Below are 21,319 nucleotides of genomic sequence, written 5' to 3' on the forward strand. Positions count from 1 at the left end.
TTAATGCATCTGATATAAAAATGTATTGAACAGATACATATGTACTCTAGTTTATGAAACTGTTGACCTTTTTTCTGTACCATTGTTGGTTCTAAAGTTCCATATGTTTTAAAACAGACCATGTATGAAACATGGAACAAAAATTATTTCCCAAATTTCAAAGACCTGCAAATCATGTCAATAAATGTTTGTATTTCATCATATCTTGTTATTCCATCTTTGAACTGTTGATGAAGGGACAGGATTTTTCAAAAAAAAATGTATTTAAAATGATAAAAATTTGCTTGGAAGGACTGACATATTTTATAGAAATAGTTTCCTTTCATTTTGAAGTAATATTAAAGTTTTCAGAAGAAAAAAGCGACAAATGATGTAAAATCCTGCACCTTCTACTTGTTTGAACAATTTTCCCTCCGTTACTTTTCCCTCCGTTACCATGACCTTTCTTAATAAAAAATCTCATGACTCAAAAAAGTAAGAGGTTTTTCAACCTAATCTTGTACCATATGGTAGAAAACTATATGAAGCAAATATTCAAACCAGTTTGTTAAGGATATGGAAGTGAGAACCAAGAGTTATCACTGTTTGGATTTATTGCCCAAAAAGTGCTGCATATTTCATTCCCTCCGTTACCGACATGAGTTTTTACATTTTTTGTCAACAACTTGAAAGAATATCACAGGTTTAACTTGACCCTGTTGGAGTGTAACTCTTTCCTACATTCTGATACTTTACTTATTTCAATAGTTCCTCTAGTTTCTGAATAAGAGACATTTGAATGTCAAAAATCTGCCCCTATTTCCCTCTGTTACCACTTGACCAGACCCATTAGTATTATTAACTTCTCTGGTGGAGAGTCTGCTACCTGCTTGTATCCATAGAGATGTTATTGCGTTGCCTGGAATGTTTCAAGGTATGACATTAAACATTTTTAAATAGCATTTATTCATCACAAGTGTTTCTGTGGCTCAAAAATACAATCATTCCTTCAGTGAACAGGGGCGCCTCTCCACAGATCTGACCTGTAATGAGCATAGTGCTGTAACCTGCTTGAATCCACCCTCCACACACACAGTGCACCTTTAATCCTATACCAGTAAACACTTTATGCTTATTTATCCACATTTCAATCTAAAATAAATCAAAACAATACCATAGAATACAGTATTTAATTCAAAGTTTAGTTTCACAACACAACTGCAGATCCTGAAAGTGTTCTTGGATCGTACAGTCAGTATTTACTAATGCTGTCAAGAGATGAAAAAAAAAGTGAGATTAATTAATTATGATCCATAATTAATTCATCTAATAAATCTCTTCTTTAATCTCACCTAACAATTGCTGAGAAAAGCCTCAATTTGTGATATTTTCATTTGAATTCATGATTACGTAATTAAATGGAATGTATGTAACCATAGCAACAGAATGTTACTGTGAGAAGTTGTTGTGATGTCATAAAGTACGCTTCTACTGCTCGATGTATAAGTGTGACCAGAAATCACTCTTATCCAAATGTTAGACAGCTTCTAAGACAGCAAGACAGTCAACAAGACAGTCAACAAGACAGTCAACAAGACAGTCAACAAGACAGTCAACAAGACAGTCAACAAGACAGTCAACAAGACAGTCAACAAGACAGTCAACAAGACAGTCAACAAGACAGTCAACAAGACAGTCAACAAGACAGTCAACAAGACAGTCAACAAGACAGTCAACAAGACAGCCAGCTACTTCATATAGAGCCTTTTATTGACAATTAGCACAGTGTTCTACAGTGATCAGATGGCCAGCAAACCCGAGTTTAAGAGGAAGGAGCAAAACCCTGAGGCCCCTTTGCTGAATCGCAGAGAGCGAAGAAGGCAAGGGAGAGCCCAGCTCCAAGAGGCAGGCCAGACTTATCACCAGGACAACCTTCTGGTTCTACCTGAGGCCCCTGAGGCCCAGAAACAGGAGGAGAACCAAGCCTCCCAGGTAGATCTGTTACAGCAGATCCAAATGCTGAAAGCACAGCTAAGGCTGGAGCAGGAGGAAAGAGAGAAAGAGAAAGCTCTCCACGAACGCAGTCGTGTGTATGCGGAAAATCTCCAGAAACAAATACAACGACTGAAAAAGGAGAAGGCCAGTGCTTTCAGCAAACAAAAGGAGGAAGCTAGAATGGAGTTGCAGGAGGAGATCAAGAGACAGGCCAATGCCAACTCTTTCCTCAGAGGACAACTTGAACAAGTTAACCGTAAAGCTGAGGGGAAAGCTCAATATCTCCTAGATAATATTGCCAGGAAGGACGAGCAGGAGAAAGATCTAAGAGCCCAGATCACCGCCCTCACTCAAGAACTGGAGAAGGAGCAGGTGGAGAAACAGAACCTGGTGCATCTGGTGGCTGAACTGAAGTCCTCCCTGAACGAGAAGAAACAGGCCCCTGCCACAGCTGAGAGCAGAGCAGACGTTCTGGAAACATTCTGGAAAGAGAAGGAAGAGCTGATGGCAGAAGTGTCTGTATTAAGACGTGCCCTGACACAGGAGCAGAGAGCCAGTAAAAAGGCTCTGTGCCAACTGGAGCTACAGCAGTCAGTCAACAACGTCCTGACCATGGACGGGTCTACTCTCAAATTTGCCCTGGCAGAGAAACAGAGCTCTGTCAGAGAGCTCCAGGACCAACTGGAGGCGGTGGAGAGGAACAATCAGCTGCTGACCACAGAAGTGACTGGCCTGAGATCTGCCCTTATAGAGGAGCAGAAAAACCACCAACAGGTCCAGGCCAAACTTCAAACCCTGCAGGATGAGAAGAGGGGCCTGGAGTCTACTGTGGCCGCGCTGAGGTCCACTCTCACTGAAGAAAGACACTCTATTGGGGTATTGCGCTCCGGAGACAAAGATCAAATCATCACAGAGCAGAAGGCAAAGGCACACGCCCTAAACCAGAGTCTCCAAACAGAGAGAGTCACGTTTAAGGCAGTGATCGAGCAGTGCCATGCTGCTTATGCCTCTGTTCTGAGACAAAAAGACCAGCTGATACAGCAAGTGCGGGACACACACCAGGAGATGGAGAAACTGAGGGTTCAGCACAGATCTGAGCTGAGTGCTCTACAGGGCAGTGAGGAGCAAAAGAGAAACACCCTGCAAGAGAAAATCCAGGAGCTTTCAGCAGCTCTGACCTCCTCAGAGGAGATGAACTCGGCTCTGAAGAGACAGAACCAGGTGCTCCTGGACATCATGGAAACCAAGGAGGAGGAGGCGAAAGAGACCATCAGCCGACTGAAGAGGAGGAGGTGGTTCTCCTGTTTTACATAAACCACCTGTGCTTTATGTGCTAATTAATATCAATAAAAATATGACAGCACGATTATTTGGTGTGACAGCACGATTATTTGCCTTTCTTGTAAATGCACATTCAGATAATACTAAAGAACACCAGCTAAAAAATAAGAAATAAGAGTAAGAATATAAACAAAGTAGCAGGAAAAACCCAAACCATGAAAAAAAACGTGACTTAAGTCCAAAAAATATGGTACTTAAAATAGCATTTTGTCTTTTTATTCTGTTTTGACTCTTGTTAGTGACCCACAACAGATGTTTATTCTTTTCACGGCTGCTGTGAGGAAAAATATTAGAAAATAAAATCAGTTTTAGCGTGTTGAGCTTTGCAGATGTAGATAATGTAATAATGCAGGAGACAAAACATAACTCCAGGTGTGTTTTTGAGGAGGGAACAACATTAAAACATGACTTAAAGCTCACAGGAGGCTATTTTACATATTATAGGACCTTTGAAATATATTCATCCATTATGGCATTATAATTATTAGAAAAGTGTTGAATGATTTGGGGGAAAAAAGTATCTTTGTTATCTTTGTTCATGGCGCTGTTACAGAACATAAGCTTGTAGTGTTCAGCCTGTACAAATGAGTGGGAATGTTGTTGTTCATGAATGAATGTGTAAAAATGTATCACCAATTTACCCCAAAAGTTTGTGCTCCGTTTGTGTTCTGAAGCGTGACGGAGATTGTGTGCCACTGTGTAAATAAAAGAGAACTTTGGTGGAGACTGGGGAGAGGGACGGGAGCCGCTCACTCTGCGCTCTCCTCGACCGCCAAAGGTGCTGTTTGCTCACATTTATATCGCCACAAAACAATGATGTGTCTTCTTTAAAAAACAAAAAAAATGAACAGAGAATATAGAGTTTTATAGAGTATTTTGGGGAAATTTTGTGGTGACATTTTATGGATTGTCTTTATTGTTTTAATAAAAATTGAAATGAAGATTGATCTTGAGTTTGCTTCCTCTGTCATATAATAAAACGGTTTGTAGGATTTAACATTCTGTCTTCATGGAAACCAAACCAGACCAAGTTACAGGTCAGATCTGTGGACAGGCGACCCCACTCACAGTCAGAATGTCTGTTTTTCTAGGTATTTTTGAGCTATAAAACCACCTGTAATTGAATATAATGTAACATAGATCTGTTTAAAGTCATACCGTGGAACATTCTAGGCAGGGCAGTGACATCTCCATAGAAACAAGCAGGTGATGGACCCCCAACCAAAAGTTACACAGTGCACTTTTAAAGATAAATACACAAGTGAGTAGAAATTAGCATTAAAAGTAAAGAAAAAAGTACATTTACTTGTAGTTTCATTACATCATACAGTCTATAGTAATTCTATTTGGGCATTATTAACATGTATTAGGGCCCGGTCAAGCAGAAGTAAACATCAAGGCCAAAAATTCAAGTTAATGCATCTGATATAAAAATGTATTGAACAGATACATATGTACTCTAGTTTATGAAACTGTTGACCTTTTTTCTGTACCATTGTTGGTTCTAAAGTTCCATATGTTTTAAACAGACCATGTATGAAACATGGAACAAAAATTATTTCCCAAATTTCAAAGACCTGCAAATCATGTCAATAAATGTTTGTATTTCATCATATCTTGTTATTCCATCTTTGAACTGTTGATGAAGGGACAGGATTTTTCAAAAAAAAAATGTATTTAAAATGATAAAAATTTGCTTGGAAGGACTGACATATTTTATAGAAATAGTTTCCTTTCATTTTGAAGTAATATTAAAGTTTTCAGAAGAAAAAAGCGACAAATGATGTAAAATCCTGCACCTTCTACTTGTTTGAACAATTTTCCCTCCGTTACTTTTCCCTCCGTTACCATGACCTTTCTTAATAAAAAATCTCATGACTCAAAAAGTAAGAGGTTTTTCAACCTAATCTTGTACCATATGGTAGAAAACTATATGAAGCAAATATTCAAACCAGTTTGTTAAGGATATGGAAGTGAGAACCAAGAGTTATCACTGTTTGGATTTATTGCCCAAAAAGTGCTGCATATTTCATTCCCTCCGTTACCGACATGAGTTTTTACATTTTTTGTCAACAACTTGAAAGAATATCACAGGTTTAACTTGACCCTGTTGGAGTGTAACTCTTTCCTACATTCTGATACTTTACTTATTTCAATAGTTCCTCTAGTTTCTGAATAAGAGACATTTGAATGTCAAAAATCTGCCCCTATTTCCCTCTGTTACCACTTGACCAGACCCATTAGTATTATTAACTTCTCTGGTGGAGAGTCTGCTACCTGCTTGTATCCATAGAGATGTTATTGCGTTGCCTGGAATGTTTCAAGGTATGACATTAAACATTTTTAAATAGCATTTATTCATCACAAGTGTTTCTGTGGCTCAAAAATACAATCATTCCTTCAGTGAACAGGGGCGCCTCTCCACAGATCTGACCTGTAATGAGCATAGTGCTGTAACCTGCTTGAATCCACCCTCCACACACACACAGTGCACCTTTAATCCTATACCAGTAAACACTTTATGCTTATTTATCCACATTTCAATCTAAAATAAATCAAAACAATACCATAGAATACAGTATTTAATTCAAAGTTTAGTTTCACAACACAACTGCAGATCCTGAAAGTGTTCTTGGATCGTACAGTCAGTATTTACTAATGCTGTCAAGAGATGAAAAAAAAAGTGAGATTAATTAATTATGATCCATAATTAATTCATCTAATAAATCTCTTCTTTAATCTCACCTAACAATTGCTGAGAAAAGCCTCAATTTGTGATATTTTCATTTGAATTCATGATTACGTAATTAAATGGAATGTATGTAACCATAGCAACAGAATGTTACTGTGAGAAGTTGTTGTGATGTCATAAAGTACGCTTCTACTGCTCGATGTATAAGTGTGACCAGAAATCACTCTTATCCAAATGTTAGACAGCTTCTAAGACAGCAAGACAGTCAACAAGACAGTCAACAAGACAGTCAACAAGACAGTCAACAAGACAGTCAACAAGACAGTCAACAAGACAGTCAACAAGACAGTCAACAAGACAGTCAACAAGACAACAAGACATCAACAAGACAGTCAACAAGACTCAACAAGACAGTCAACAAGACAGTCAACAAGACAGTCAACAAGACAGTCAACAAGACAGTCAACAAGACAGTCAACAAGACAGTCAACAAGACAGTCAACAAGACTCAACAAGACAGTCAACAAGACAGTCAACAAGACAGTCAACAAGACAGTCAACAAGACAACAACAAGACAGTCAAGACAGTCAACAAGACAGTCACAAGACAGTCAACAAGACAGTCAACAAGACAGTCAACAAGACAGTCAACAAGACAGTCAACAAGACAGTCAACAAGACATACTTCATATAGAGCCTTTTATTGACAATTAGCACAGTGTTCTACAGTGATCAGATGGCCAGCAAACCCGAGTTTAAGAGGAAGGAGCAAAACCCTGAGGCCCCTTTGCTGAATCGCAGAGAGCGAAGAAGGCAAGGGAGAGCCCAGCTCCAAGAGGCAGGCCAGACTTATCACCAGGACAACCTTCTGGTTCTACCTGAGGCCCCTGAGGCCCAGAAACAGGAGGAGAACCAAGCCTCCCAGGTAGATCTGTTACAGCAGATCCAAATGCTGAAAGCACAGCTAAGGCTGGAGCAGGAGGAAAGAGAGAAAGAGAAAGCTCTCCACGAACGCAGTCGTGTGTATGCGGAAAATCTCCAGAAACAAATACAACGACTGAAAAAGGAGAAGGCCAGTGCTTTCAGCAAACAAAAGGAGGAAGCTAGAATGGAGTTGCAGGAGGAGATCAAGAGACAGGCCAATGCCAACTCTTTCCTCAGAGGACAACTTGAACAAGTTAACCGTAAAGCTGAGGGGAAAGCTCAATATCTCCTAGATAATATTGCCAGGAAGGACGAGCAGGAGAAAGATCTAAGAGCCCAGATCACCGCCCTCACTCAAGAACTGGAGAAGGAGCAGGTGGAGAAACAGAACCTGGTGCATCTGGTGGCTGAACTGAAGTCCTCCCTGAACGAGAAGAAACAGGCCCCTGCCACAGCTGAGAGCAGAGCAGACGTTCTGGAAACATTCTGGAAAGAGAAGGAAGAGCTGATGGCAGAAGTGTCTGTATTAAGACGTGCCCTGACACAGGAGCAGAGAGCCAGTAAAAAGGCTCTGTGCCAACTGGAGCTACAGCAGTCAGTCAACAACGTCCTGACCATGGACGGGTCTACTCTCAAATTTGCCCTGGCAGAGAAACAGAGCTCTGTCAGAGAGCTCCAGGACCAACTGGAGGCGGTGGAGAGGAACAATCAGCTGCTGACCACAGAAGTGACTGGCCTGAGATCTGCCCTTATAGAGGAGCAGAAAAAACCACCAACAGGTCCAGGCCAAACTTCAAACCCTGCAGGATGAGAAGAGGGGCCTGGAGTCTACTGTGGCCGCGCTGAGGTCCACTCTCACTGAAGAAAGACACTCTATTGGGGTATTGCGCTCCGGAGACAAAGATCAAATCATCACAGAGCAGAAGGCAAAGGCACACGCCCTAAACCAGAGTCTCCAAACAGAGAGAGTCACGTTTAAGGCAGTGATCGAGCAGTGCCATGCTGCTTATGCCTCTGTTCTGAGACAAAAAGACCAGCTGATACAGCAAGTGCGGGACACACACCAGGAGATGGAGAAACTGAGGGTTCAGCACAGATCTGAGCTGAGTGCTCTACAGGGCAGTGAGGAGCAAAAGAGAAACACCCTGCAAGAGAAAATCCAGGAGCTTTCAGCAGCTCTGACCTCCTCAGAGGAGATGAACTCGGCTCTGAAGAGACAGAACCAGGTGCTCCTGGACATCATGGAAACCAAGGAGGAGGAGGCGAAAGAGACCATCAGCCGACTGAAGAGGAGGAGGTGGTTCTCCTGTTTTACATAAACCACCTGTGCTTTATGTGCTAATTAATATCAATAAAAATATGACAGCACGATTATTTGGTGTGACAGCACGATTATTTGCTTTTCTTGTAAATGCACATTCAGATAATACTAAAGAACAACACATTTTCATCGATAATACATTTGTACATCTCCTTCAGTGACACAACTGTACTAACTGCAGCACTGATTCAACCACTGACACACACTTTGACCCTCTGATAGTCTAACAGAGATTTAAGAATACACAGAGAACGAGTCACAAGAGTGGCCATTATAATTAAGGAAGAAATGTTACATGTTTGTAGCAGTAACATCTCCATGGAGACAAGTATGTGGCAGACCCTCCACCAGAAAAGTTGCACAGTGCATCTTTAAGTCACACTGCAGAAAAAAAAGTCCCACTAGTACAAAGAAAAGGTACACATGATAAATAGGAACAATAAGCTGATGTAGTATTTATCGTGACAGGCCTATTCTCAATCTCTGGAGAAGGAGTACAATACATGAAGTGTATTTTAAAAGCTGTATTTTGTGATACAGCTCACCCACTGTAATTGTAAAACATTTAATTGACCAGAAGACCAAGACACGAATGAAAGAGACCAAGAATGTGTTTTTACCTGTGCACTGCTGCCTCTGTTCAACCTCGTCCATAGTTACATGACGTTTACATCGCTCTTATTGTCACGTTCTGTTTGGGTTTCCGGCAATGAGTGGAATTACCGAAATAAAAAAATTAATAAATGTGTTTTTTTGTGTGTGTGTTGTTGTCCCAACAACATATAAAAACAAATTTTATAATAAGGCAACTCGCATACAGAAAAGTTAGAGATTAAAAATAAGATTAACACGATTAAAAAACATAACGGGCTAAATATGACTGTAATTAATTAATCGCAATTTATGCGATAATTTGACACCCCTAATTATTATTAGTATTACCAATCTGCATAAATAAACTCACCTGTATATATATAAACCAGAACCACTCTAGAGCCACATCAACCCGTTTGACATTATCATGTGTTTAATGCAGCTTGGTGCACATCTCACAGAAACTGAACATAAAACCACATGACTCATTTGCATAAACTAAGCAGATGTGTGCTGATGCGCTTCAGCTTCTGTCGGACTAAGGGACACGACTCAGTGGAATATGAGTGTTCTCTCTGTGACAGAGGGATGTTGATGCTGAAGGTGAGTCTGTTCTGTGTCTGTGTCGTGATGTTTTCACACGTGTGCAGGTTTATCACAGATGTGGGCGGGAACGGGAAGGAAAATGATCATTCTTTGTGGGAGCGACTGTGTCCCAGCAACACATAAAAACAGATTTTATAATAAGGCAACTCGCGTACAGAAACAGTAAAGTTGGAGACTAAAAATGAGATTAACACAATTAAAAAACATAACACACTAAATTTTTAATTCATCGCAATTAACACAATAATTTGACATCTCTAGTATTTACACTTGTGAATGAAAAAGTTAATCTTCTCTAGCAAATACACAGCGTAGACTGGTAATAAACAAGGCTGAGTACTGTGTGAGGACAAAGGAACCAGTATTAATACTTATACCATGTAATAAGAGTGTAATAATATGAACTGTGGCTCAGGGAGAGACGAGGCAGAGACTGGTAATTACTTTAGTTGGTACTGTGTATTAAAAGTAGACAACAGACAAACAATAAAGAGAGAGAACTAATAAAAGGCCATTCAGTGACACAGAAACCCAATATTTACAACACATGAACATAAAAGTTTATAGATTCAGACCTGAAATATTTATGTATTAATGTATAAATATTCAAGTTGTAATCTTGATCTGGAGTGCACAGATCCATTATAAAGGCACAGTTTAAGGCACAGTTCATACGACTCAAAAATGACTGAGTCCAGAGGGGATGAGTGTCTGTGAGGAGTGGGAGTAAGTGGTGGAGCGGCGGGTCGCAGAGCAATAAGTGTGTGAAGGTGTGAGAGTTTAATGTCGGCTACAAGAGCCTCCTACTATTCAGGAAAACAACCTTTTCCTCTCATGTTCATTAGTTTCATCTTAAATTAAAAAATACACTTGAAAGGATACATTTTAAAAGTCACCTTTTAAAACCAGACCTGGTTTAGTCCTGGTTTAGACCTGGTTTAGTCCTGGTTTTAGACTTGGTTTAGACCTGGTTTAGTCCTGGTTTAGTCCTGGTTTAGACCTGGTTTAGTCCTGGTTTAGACCTGGTTTAGTCCTGGTTTAGACCTGGTTTAGACCTGGTTAGTCCTGGTTTAGACCTGGTTTAGACCTGGTTTAGACCTGGTTTAGACCTGGTTTAGACCTGGTTTAGTCCTGGTTTAGACCTGGTTTAGACCTGGTTTAGACCTGGTTTAGACCTGGTTTAGTGTCCGGCAATGAGAAAAAAAAAAAAAAAAAGAAGGGATATAGCCCCAAATGTGAAAACAGGAAAATACCGCTGTGTAATCCATTTATTTCAGCAAAGTAACTGTAATCCAATTACCACTCACTGAAACAGTAACTGTAACTGAATACAGTTACTCATAATTTGTACTCTGATTACGTAACTCCGGTACATGTAATCTGTTACTCCCCCACACTGCCCGGGATGGGAGCTGCACATGGGCCTGTGAGTGTGCAGCTTCATCCTCTGAATACTGTCCCCCTGCACTTGTAGCACACACAGAAAGATGAGCAGTCAGGCAAAGGAGCTTGGTGCTAAAAGAAAAACTAAAGTTACATACACAGAACGAGACAGTCAGAGTGAGAATGAGGGCTGTGTTTATCTCAACGGTAAAATGTGTTATGACCTGAGGGAACTTGGCAATAGTAACAAAAGCACAGAGAGACAGTATCAAAGTTCATCTACTGCTTTTATCAGACATGGAACAGATACTCAGGGCTGCAACGAAATACAATCAAAATACACTACTCAAGGTACATTATTTGTTGAATTCAACGCGCCAACAGGTTCAGCTGGCTTATAAGACAGCTGTGACTGAGTGGGAGACTGTAAAATGACACAAAACTAAAGATGAGATGAGAATGTGTGATGTTCAACAAATGCGGATGTAACTACAGATTGTAATGGGAGTGGCGGGAGTGCCACTCTATCAACCAGTGTCAGAAACCTCAGCTGATTCTGTTGCCAACACAGATGTTCAGCATTCTTTTCTATTTTCAGACACATCACCTGTGTCACTGATGGGCAGACTTCCTGTGTAGGTTACGTGCTACTATTCATTGCACTTCAGATGGGTTATACCTGACTATTCCTGATGATGAGGTAATACAGGCTGCACAATTAATACCATCAAGTACAAATGGACATTTTTGCTGTTTTTTGCACATTTATATTTTAAGCAATCTCTTTTGTATTTCCAGAAATCAAACACTATCTAAAACCTGTCCAGCATGTACTTCCTTGATATCTGCTGCTAGACCAGTCTTATCAGCCGTAAACCTGTCAGATGAGCAAAGGACCTGCTGAATGTACGACAGTGGCTGGAGGGTGAGCAGTGCCCTGAAGGTTAACAGAAACAACAATGTCACTCTGTTTCACAATGAGACCAGCACAGAATGTCAGGACTGACTGTTATCAGCTCAAACTTAAGCAACCTGTTGGCAGAATATTTGCCATTTTTACTCAACAAAACACACCTTAGAAACTGACCACAAAAACATGAAAATCCAGTGGGCTCAGTCAAATCAGCACCTCTTTTGTCAGCACAGAGTGAAACCATTGCTCAATATGTCTCCACCAAAGACACACACAGAACTGTGATCATTTTTGGGCAGGGCCAACACTGCACACACTGACTGATTGACAGCTGCTGTGGAATCTGTTTTGTGTTCAACCACTTTACAAACTGCAACAAACAACGTTGTATGGACACAACTGTGTAAAGCTGTGTAAAGCATTTGTATTTGTAAGCATTATATTGTGTATCATTATATTGTGTATCATTATATTGTGTGTTATCATATTGTTTAGGTGTGTGTAGGGGCACAGTGACACCTGTCTCCCATAGGTGCACAGTGACACCTAGTGGCTCGTGATGGGACACAGACAGAGAGAAGTTCCTCCAGTGTCTGTGCTCTTTTCATTGAGCAGATGTTTAGCTCTTGGCCTAAACGTGAGTGAATGAGCACACGTCACGCACGGACAGGTGAGCACCTGTCACACCTGTTTTTGAAATAACAATGTCATCCACAGGGAGGCAGCTTCAGCAAAGAGGACACGTGCTCCATCGGTCCGGTCCGAGCTGTGGAGAGACTCGCTCACATCACGCGCCTTCACACACGCGCTGTCTGATACGGCAAGACAAACTCTTCACATTTACACAGATATTTAATGCGTTTAACACTTAATTTGACGCGTATTACAAGCTTAGTTGACAAATGACACATAACAATTTGACGCATTAAGTTCTTATTTGACGCGTCCAATTGTTACACATATGATTATATGATAATGACCCTCCCACTGTTTTTCCCACTCAATGAATTTAAAGTGTTTTCAGCCAATCACTGACCAAGACAAAGAGTCCAGAACAACAACACCGATGTCCCTATACACAATCTTTACCCTTAAAAACCTTACACTTTGTAAATTGTCATCTATCAAACTTAACACAGTTGTCGCGCACCTCAACATATTTATCTTTTGAGTCTGTCGCTCATTAAGCAACTGATTATTGAATTGTCTGTATACAAGTGTCAAAGGAAGACAATATGAAACACACCAACTCAGCAGTGGGAGGTGTTTACTCGGAGGTATCATTTGACGCGTCACATAAGGTGGTAAACACCTTAAATATATGCGTAAATGTGAAGAGTTTGGCCGCAGCCGCAGCTTTTGCTGCCGAGTGGAGACAGGGACGAGCGGTCAGGGGAGGCACGTGTCCTTTTGGGAATAAAGAACTGCTCAGTGTCAATAAGAATAAATAAGTGAATAAATTTACCCACAACTGAGTTTCCCTGCATTATGCACTCATCTGTGGTGCGGACGCTCAGGGTTTAAGACACCGATTTTTGAATTTGTTCTTCTTCCGTTTTGTGTGTAAACAAAATAATTTGTTAAAACACAATGTTTTCATTAGTTACATGATTTTTGTGTTTTTGTAAAGAAAAGCAACTTAGAGTGCATCAACACTTGAGGCTACACCTTACCTGGTCCTATGGACCAGACTCCTCCTCTTATGGACCAGACTCCTCCTCTTATGGACCAGACTCCTCCTCTTATGGACCAGACTCCTCCTTTAAACCAGACTCCTCCTCTTATGGACCAGACTCCTCCTCTTATGGACCAGACTCCTCCTCTTATGGACCAGACTCCTCCTCTTATGGACCAGACTCCTCCTCTTATGGACCAGACTCCTCCTTTAAACCAGACTCCTCCTCTTATGGACCAGACTCCTCCTCTTATGGACAGGACGACGCGTCTAATAAAGTCAAACATACAAACAGACATTGTAAAGGCTCTTTTCTTATGTGGGTCAAATCTCAAATAACATGGAGTTTGTGGGAGTGACAGATTCATGTGGGAAAGTGTGTTTGCCGTCATCATAACTCTGCACCACAGGGTTCGAATCCGTGTATCACGGATTGGTTCACCTTCTACTTTGTCAGCTCCTCTTAAACTTTCATCTCAGCTTTTCTTTGTCATGACTGTGTTTTTGTTCACAGTTGTTTTGTGAAGGTGTTGAAAGGGACAGTTCCTAATTTTGGACATAGCACCTCATGTCCTAGTGAGCCAGAGTGTTGGAGACGTGTGGAGACACTTTTTAAAAATATTCCATCCAGTCCTTGTATTTGCAGAGGTCACTGGTGCTAGACTAGTGCAAGTCAATGTCATAGTTCTCCTGAAGAAAATCTATTATTACACCAGACTGTCCATGTGAACGTCTGTGTTGATAGAATCATTGTAGAAGTAAAACCAACCTTGCATTTGAAGGATTTATGTTTGAGCAGCAGCAGTGAGTTGTACTTCCCGATAGAAAGCTCAGCAGCGGCGGACTGATATATGAGAAAATAGTCCCTCAACATGCAACGATTCATGTGATACAAGGTTAGTTTTATTTCAAACATTATTTATTCTATCAACACAGATATTCACAGACAGTACTTCTTATTACTTATTACTTACTTAGTACTTTTGATTCTTCTTAGTACTTATTCACAGACAGTCTGGAGTAATAATAGATTTGTTTTGGGTGTTTTGTGGAGTGGATAAGACTGTTTTTAGTGACAGAGTTACTATGACCATTGACATGCACTAGTCTAACACCAGTGACCTCTGCAAATACAAGGACTGGATGGAAGATTTCAAAAAGTGTCTCCACACGTCTCCAACACTCTGACTCACTAGGAAATGAGGCCCTATGTCCAAAATTCTGAAGTGTCCCTTGTCACGTAGAGACAGTACCTCTGGTGGATTCTGTCATTAGGGCTACATTTCACTGCAATAAAAAGTGAAAAGAATAGGTTTGTTTCTTTGCTTAATTAATTACATATTTTCACAATAGGAAAGGAGAAATTCGATTTGTCAACTGGACAAATGTTTATTTTGATCAAAGTTGAATTTCTCACAATTTGTTACCCATTGTGAGATATGCAGATTTGACCATGAGAACAACACAGAGAGCTTCTTTTTGGTCCTATTACCATGTCACTGACTTTGATCAGGATGCCAAAATGGGATTTTGTGCATAATTTCAGATATATTTTTTTGTCCCCATATTAAATTTTGTTTCAATCTGTAGGGGGCGCTAATGTGCCAAATTCCATGCTTTCATATTAAACAGGTTTATGGCATTTCTCTGAAATCAGAGCTTGTTTGTGCGAATGGAAGCATTTTCAGAAAGCACTGGCACATTCCTACATCATGGCGAGGGTTCCTGTCACTACGGACACGTCACTTTGCTCCTTCCCGGCCACTAGTATCACTAGTCACATCACTTTGTGATACTAATAGGCCCTTCGCTACCTTCTGGCGCTCAGGCCTAATGAAATAGTGTGTTCAAACTTTTGACTGGTCGTGTCTTATGTGAAGCTCAGAACCTAAAGAATTCCCTCCCTGAGCTGCAGAGGCTGCACTAGCACTGACTCAGGATCGGCTGCAGGCGCTGGAGATTAGATGGAACCATTCAGATCTCTACCTAAACCTCAGCATGAAAGGAGCTTGGAGTAGAGCTCCACATAAAGAGGAGCAGTTGAGGAGTTGAGGAGATTCGGGCATCTGTTCTGATGCCTCCTGGGCGTCTCCCTCAGGAGATGTTCTGGGCATGTCTCACCTGGAGGAGGCCCTGGGAAGACCCAGGACACGCTGGAAGGACTATGTCTCTGGGCTGGTCTGAGAACACCTCAGGGTCCCCGCAGAGTAGCTGGAGGAAGCGTCCGGGGTGAAGGAAGTCTGGGAGTCCCTGCTTAGACTGCTGCCTCCACAACCCTGTATGAGATAATACATGGATAAATGAATGGACCTTTCAGATGAGAGAGAGGCATTTTCAGTTTAAAGCAGCAGCATTTCAGCATCATCACACATGAACACTTGGGGATGCTGTAGTCAACCTGCTTTGCCTGAACCTATTCTGAACGATGAGAGTGTGAAAGAATTTATGTGTTATTTTAAATATTATGCATAAGCATTTGTGTGTTCATTTAAATTCCTTTATCTTTTGTGTGTGTGATTAAAGTTATCAACAATTGCTTTTTGGGTTTTTCCATATGTATGTCATATGTCCTAGTTCAAGAACTTCTGACTCTTTAAGCTAATCTACTGAGTCACCCATGAGAAGACAGCTAAGGGTTTTTCCCCTCATGTGGTTAGCATAAGTTTTTGGGAGAAAACTGACCAAATTGTTTATCACCTGGAGCCTGTAATCAAGTGTGAAATGGGAGGGTGGTTTAGCCTAAAGATTGTTAGCATGTGATCATTGTAAACGTTGTGTGATATAACATAATGTACTGTACTGTTATCTGTGAAATGACTGCAATAAAACCTGCTGTTGTGAGGAGAGCTGGCAGAGTAGAGTGGCTCAGCCAGTGGTATTGACGGCTCTGACAGCTCTCTCTCCCTTGCGCAAGTGATTACTTTTAACTGTCTCGTTTTGGTGTGTCTTTATTTAATGTATTTTGATGTCTTAGGGTAAATTCCCTGACATTTACTTGGTCCTTCGTAAGCCGGTTTCCTGGTGCAGCCCGGTGGAGGGGCGATAACGCGGACTGCAAGACTGTGCACAGCCGAGGAGGTGAGAAGGTACCTGCCTCGCTAAGTCCACTTTTCCCGTGGCCAGTACACGCCATCGTCCCTCGCTGGAGCTGTCGACGGAATTCGAACGAAGAACACCAGAACGACACGAGTGAGTAGACAAATCTTCATTTTGTTGAGACTAGGCCAGAAGGTCGCAGTAGACCCAGTTAGTAACGTAGCTCTAACTGTAACACAGTAATACAGTCATCCGTATGAGACCAAGGCGGTCAAAAGGACATTTGTATGAGACCAGGGTGGTCAAAAGGACACAAGGTTAGGATAACGTAGCTTCCTAACTGGATGACTGGTATGAAATGTTTGAAGGCCAGGTCAAAAGTACATAGTTAGAATAACGCAGCTTTCTAACTGAATGAAGTAAGGGTCGACCAAGCAGATAGGAAAACCTAGGGACGACTGACAGACCTTGTTTTGGACTAAATTTTTTTTTACTAACCCGCCTTAGTGTCTACAAGTGGGGGACTGAAATTGTATAACGACGGTGAGATATACACCCAGGTTCAAGCCGCTCCGTAAAAAGAGTAGAAGCTTGCTTGAGCAGTTGTTATACAAAAAACTGTTGTACATCCTTCATTTGTATTCACGACGGCACATAGTCGAAACTAACATGGACGAAAAAGTAGTACTCAAAAAACAGAAGGAGTTGGTTAAACACATGGAAAAAGAGTTTCCAGGTAGCACGAAATATCTAGATAGATGGCAGAAGAGATATGGGTTTAAACCCACACTTGATAAATATTTACTCGAAGAGTTAATAACCCAGCTGATGATTCGCGACAAGCAGAAGGGTCGCCCGAATAAAAAACCCGGTGAACAGACCCGCCAAAGTGAAAGATCTAAGAGCAGATCCGAAGTAAAATACTTAGGACATAACTTAACCGTTCAAGGGAGAATTGCTAGCTCTGATAGGAAGTTAACAAAAAAAAAAAAAAAAAAAAGGGGGAATCCAAAACCTATCACTAATAAATGATGGCTTTTCTAGGATTGTGTAACGGCTACAGGGCTTGATTACTGGATTACGCCCTCCTAGCAAAGCCACTTGATTTTTCCTGAACCTAGGGAAATGAATCACAAAGTAACTTGAACAGATGAGGCAAATTTGGCATTCAAAAATAAAAGTGAACTAATGAAGTCAACTGTATTGGCATTACAAGATTACACTAAACTTGAGTGATACTGTGTCTTTTTCAAAATTTGGTACAGAACAAAATACTAAGGCAGCGCAGCGAGTGATAAAAGACAATGCTAATATCGTTATATTACCCAAAAACAAAGCTAACAAACAGATTTTTACCACTGTTACAGACTGATGTACGTACAAACGGATAATGTACTGTCATCACAAAATAAAAACAATAAAGTTGGCAAAAGAGTGCATGCAGACGGGGAATCTGTGCCAAACGTCAAGGTTAGAGATACGTCGCTGCTAGGAGACGGGGCATCAGTGGTGTGAGGCACAGAAGAATCCTAACATGCTGCTACCCCACATACACTGTTTACTCCTGCCAAAAGTTTTTTGTCAACACACCAAGGGGTCAGCAGTCGACCTCTACCCAACATAGGCCTAAGGTAGAGGGACAAATTTACCCGATTGCTTCAGCTGAAAAATGAATATTGCATGTTAAAAATATCTGTAAGAGAAGTTTTGACTATGCTTTATGTAACGTTAGTTTGAGGCCAGGCTAAGGGTGTTAAAATAGGAAACATAAAAAGTTAATTAAAGGAGCACAGGGTATAATAACAACCAGCAGTCAAAAATGTTGATTATTATAAATGTATTAAAAGTAAAATGAGAGACAAAGATAAATTATGAGATTATAAAGCACAAAAGTAAAGTAACAAATAAATAAATAAAGTAGAGTCTATGAACAAAAGTAGGTAATTTTCAGTTGTTTTATTATAAACTACAGTTTGAAGACAGTTTGTACAAATCCCAGGTCCAATAATACGAAACAAATAGTCTGTCCCACCGCACAAACTCTTAGCTCATTATCTGGAAGTTTGTTGAGTTGAGGTTGTTTTTCAAATCACAGAATCAGTCCGTGGGAAATCTGACCTAGGAAGCCAGAAACACAAATAAGTATATCGTTCAAAATAATTACCTTAGTTATTTTAACATGAACATTATGAACGAATTAAATCAAGACTATGTGTAACATACGTAGGAACGATACAAAGTTGTGGCACTCAAACATAAACCAGGTATAATGTACATAATTAATTGCTGATAATTAATTATTCATCCTAGTACTGATCCAAAGTTCAGTTGAATTAAGTAAATTATGTGTAAATAAATCATTTGCTATAGCATTAAAGATAAATGCATTTAGGTTGTATTCATCAAAATGTCAATTCCAAATACTGGTCAAAAATATCCAGGCAGAGATCATAGTTAGACCGAGTTTATAAATTAAAATGTTGTGTAACAAACATACTATAAAGAAGTTAAAAGGTAGTTAAAGGAGTAATTGAAGATTTTGTCGAATAAAACATGCTAGCGACACTTTACACCGTTGAAATTTAATATAAGAGTTATTCACATAATGGCAAAAGACTCACCTTAACAGGACAGTTGAAATACGCCGTTATTTAAAAATTCCAGAGCTTTGTTGAGAGTTTTTACAGACAAAACACATCAGCCGCAGCTGAGAGTGAGGGGAAGAAAAGCGCGTGTACCTAAAGGAAGGAAAAAGTGCGGCAGCAGAACAGGAAGTAGACTGCCAAAATAAAGTCGCCAAAATAAAAGTCCACTAAAATAAAAAGTCTGTATTAGATACGGGTCACGTTTAATCGCCGTTATTTCGGTCCCTTCTGATTTTAGATAAAACACTAAACTATTGCTAAAATGTTAAAGGCACCGTATTTTTGATTCGTTTGAAAATGTTCTGTTTAAAATGTAATTAAGCATGTTGGCTTGTTTTATTCAGATGATAGAGTAACTTTAACCTAGTTTGTATTGGCCTTAATTCTAACCTGGTATTATTCATTTAGTACTGAGTAAAAGTACTTGTAGCTTTTATATATTATTTATGGTTTAAATAAATGATATTGTTGAAGAATTTCAAACAATGTAATTAATGGGTAAAAGAGAAGCTTGAGTAGTCTTAAAGCAACAGTTATTTTATTTAATTACTTTGAATCTAAGGAATATTATTGCTTTGAATTTAGTAATAACCCATCGAGTGCAGGAAGTATTAGCAGTAGCTTCTGCAATAACAGCCTCTGCAGAGGCAGTGCTGTTTCACCAGCTAAAAGTTTCACATGCAGTGGCAGCACTCCTCCTGCAGACCAAAATGGCATTTGTATCGCCAGCTAGACACCTAACGTGTATGACAATATTATTGTCACAACCGCATCTAACTATAGAGAGATGTACTGCACTGAACCCAGCCACCTTACTCCCAAATTTACGTAGACGGAGAAAAATTACCTTCAAATTTGTCAGCACAGGCAGCAGAACTAATAGCCTTGACTGAAGTGTATAAACTGTACAGAGACAGACCTGCCACAATTTACACAAACAGACAATATAGCAGTATATGTCTTTTGTCGCCAGTGGCAGCTGAGGGGGTTCAAAACCACCACAGGCAAAGAAGTGTTCACAAACAACTTCTTCAAAATCTATTAAATGCTATTCAGCTACCAAAGAAACTAGCAATAATTAAAATGTTCATACAAAAGGAACAGATTTGATATCAAATGGTAATAGATTTGCAGATATGAAAGCGAAAGAAAAGCGTGTGGAATATACACGCAAGAAACAGTAATTGATACTAAAGGTATTTTGCAAATAATACAAGAGCAAGCGAATACATCTGAAAGGGCGACTTGGTTGAGAAACGGTGCAGAAATCAGAGATCAAAGATATATGTGGGATCAAATGAAATTTTTTTTTACCAATCCATGTTTAAAGGAGCATGAGCCATGAGGTATATCATGTCTCAACAGGAGGGATGGTGGCACTAGTAAATCAATACTTTAATACAATAGGATTTAGTACCTACTCAAAAAAATTTTGCAGACAGTGTTTAATCTGTAAGTTTAGACCTAAGAGAGGCCGGTTTCCTCAATCAACCTACCCCCTTTCAGACCCTACATTAATAGATGTTTTTCAAAATGGATTGAAATATTTCCCACAGCCAAGACTGTTACAATCACAGTGGCAAAAACCCGATGTAACCACATTATTCCCACCTTGGGTATATCAGAAATCATTAGAAGTGATAATGGGATGCATTTTGTGAATAAGGTCATAGACTGGGAGAGCATCAAAAAATAGATCTAAAGAGACATTGCACGTATAGACCCCAATCGGCTGGACTCATGGAAACGCACAAATGGGACAGTAAGAACAAACTAAGTAAAAGAGATACACCTGACTTTGTACCTGATCTCGCCCAGTACATGGAGGAAACATCACTGGCTGGAGACTTGCTCAGAGAACAATAACCTGCCGGATCTTCCACTCTCTTCACAGCAGCATCCACCTGTCAGTGTTGGAGCCTTGTTGTTCATCAAGGTGATAAAACGGAAATGCTGGTCCAGTGATCGAAAGGAAAGTACCACACCGTGTGTTGCTGACCACTCCCACCACTGTTAAGGTTGAAGGGAGGAGCGGGTGGATCCACCTGAGTCACTGTGAGTCCAGAAACCTCGACGTGTAAGAGAGACGCAGGACCTCGCACTACTAAGCAGCGACAGTGTTCTTACGAGAAGTACGGGCTGGTAACCCCTGCTTCTTGGGCACTGCAACATGGTCAGTCACCTGGTCATGTGAGTGACTGTGTACAACATCAGC

General features: G+C 40.3%; 1 long non-coding RNA gene across 1 annotated transcript; it reads right to left on the reverse strand.

Annotated features, from left to right (window-relative positions):
• Nucleotides 1-18,400: 18,400 nt before the first annotated feature.
• Nucleotides 18,401-19,578, reverse strand: LOC129408190 (uncharacterized). The gene is made up of 2 exons (XR_008631861.1): nt 19,081-19,578; nt 18,401-18,577 (listed from the first exon to the last, which is right to left on the reverse strand). It is a non-coding gene; the product is annotated as an uncharacterized LOC129408190 (long non-coding RNA).
• Between the last annotated feature and the right edge of the window lie 1,741 nt (nt 19,579-21,319).

The sequence above is a fragment of the Boleophthalmus pectinirostris genome, unplaced genomic scaffold, assembly GCF_026225935.1.
Source record: "Boleophthalmus pectinirostris isolate CB_2022bp ecotype Guang Dong unplaced genomic scaffold, ASM2622593v1 HiC_scaffold_15, whole genome shotgun sequence".
Taxonomy (NCBI): domain Eukaryota; kingdom Metazoa; phylum Chordata; class Actinopteri; order Gobiiformes; family Gobiidae; genus Boleophthalmus; species Boleophthalmus pectinirostris.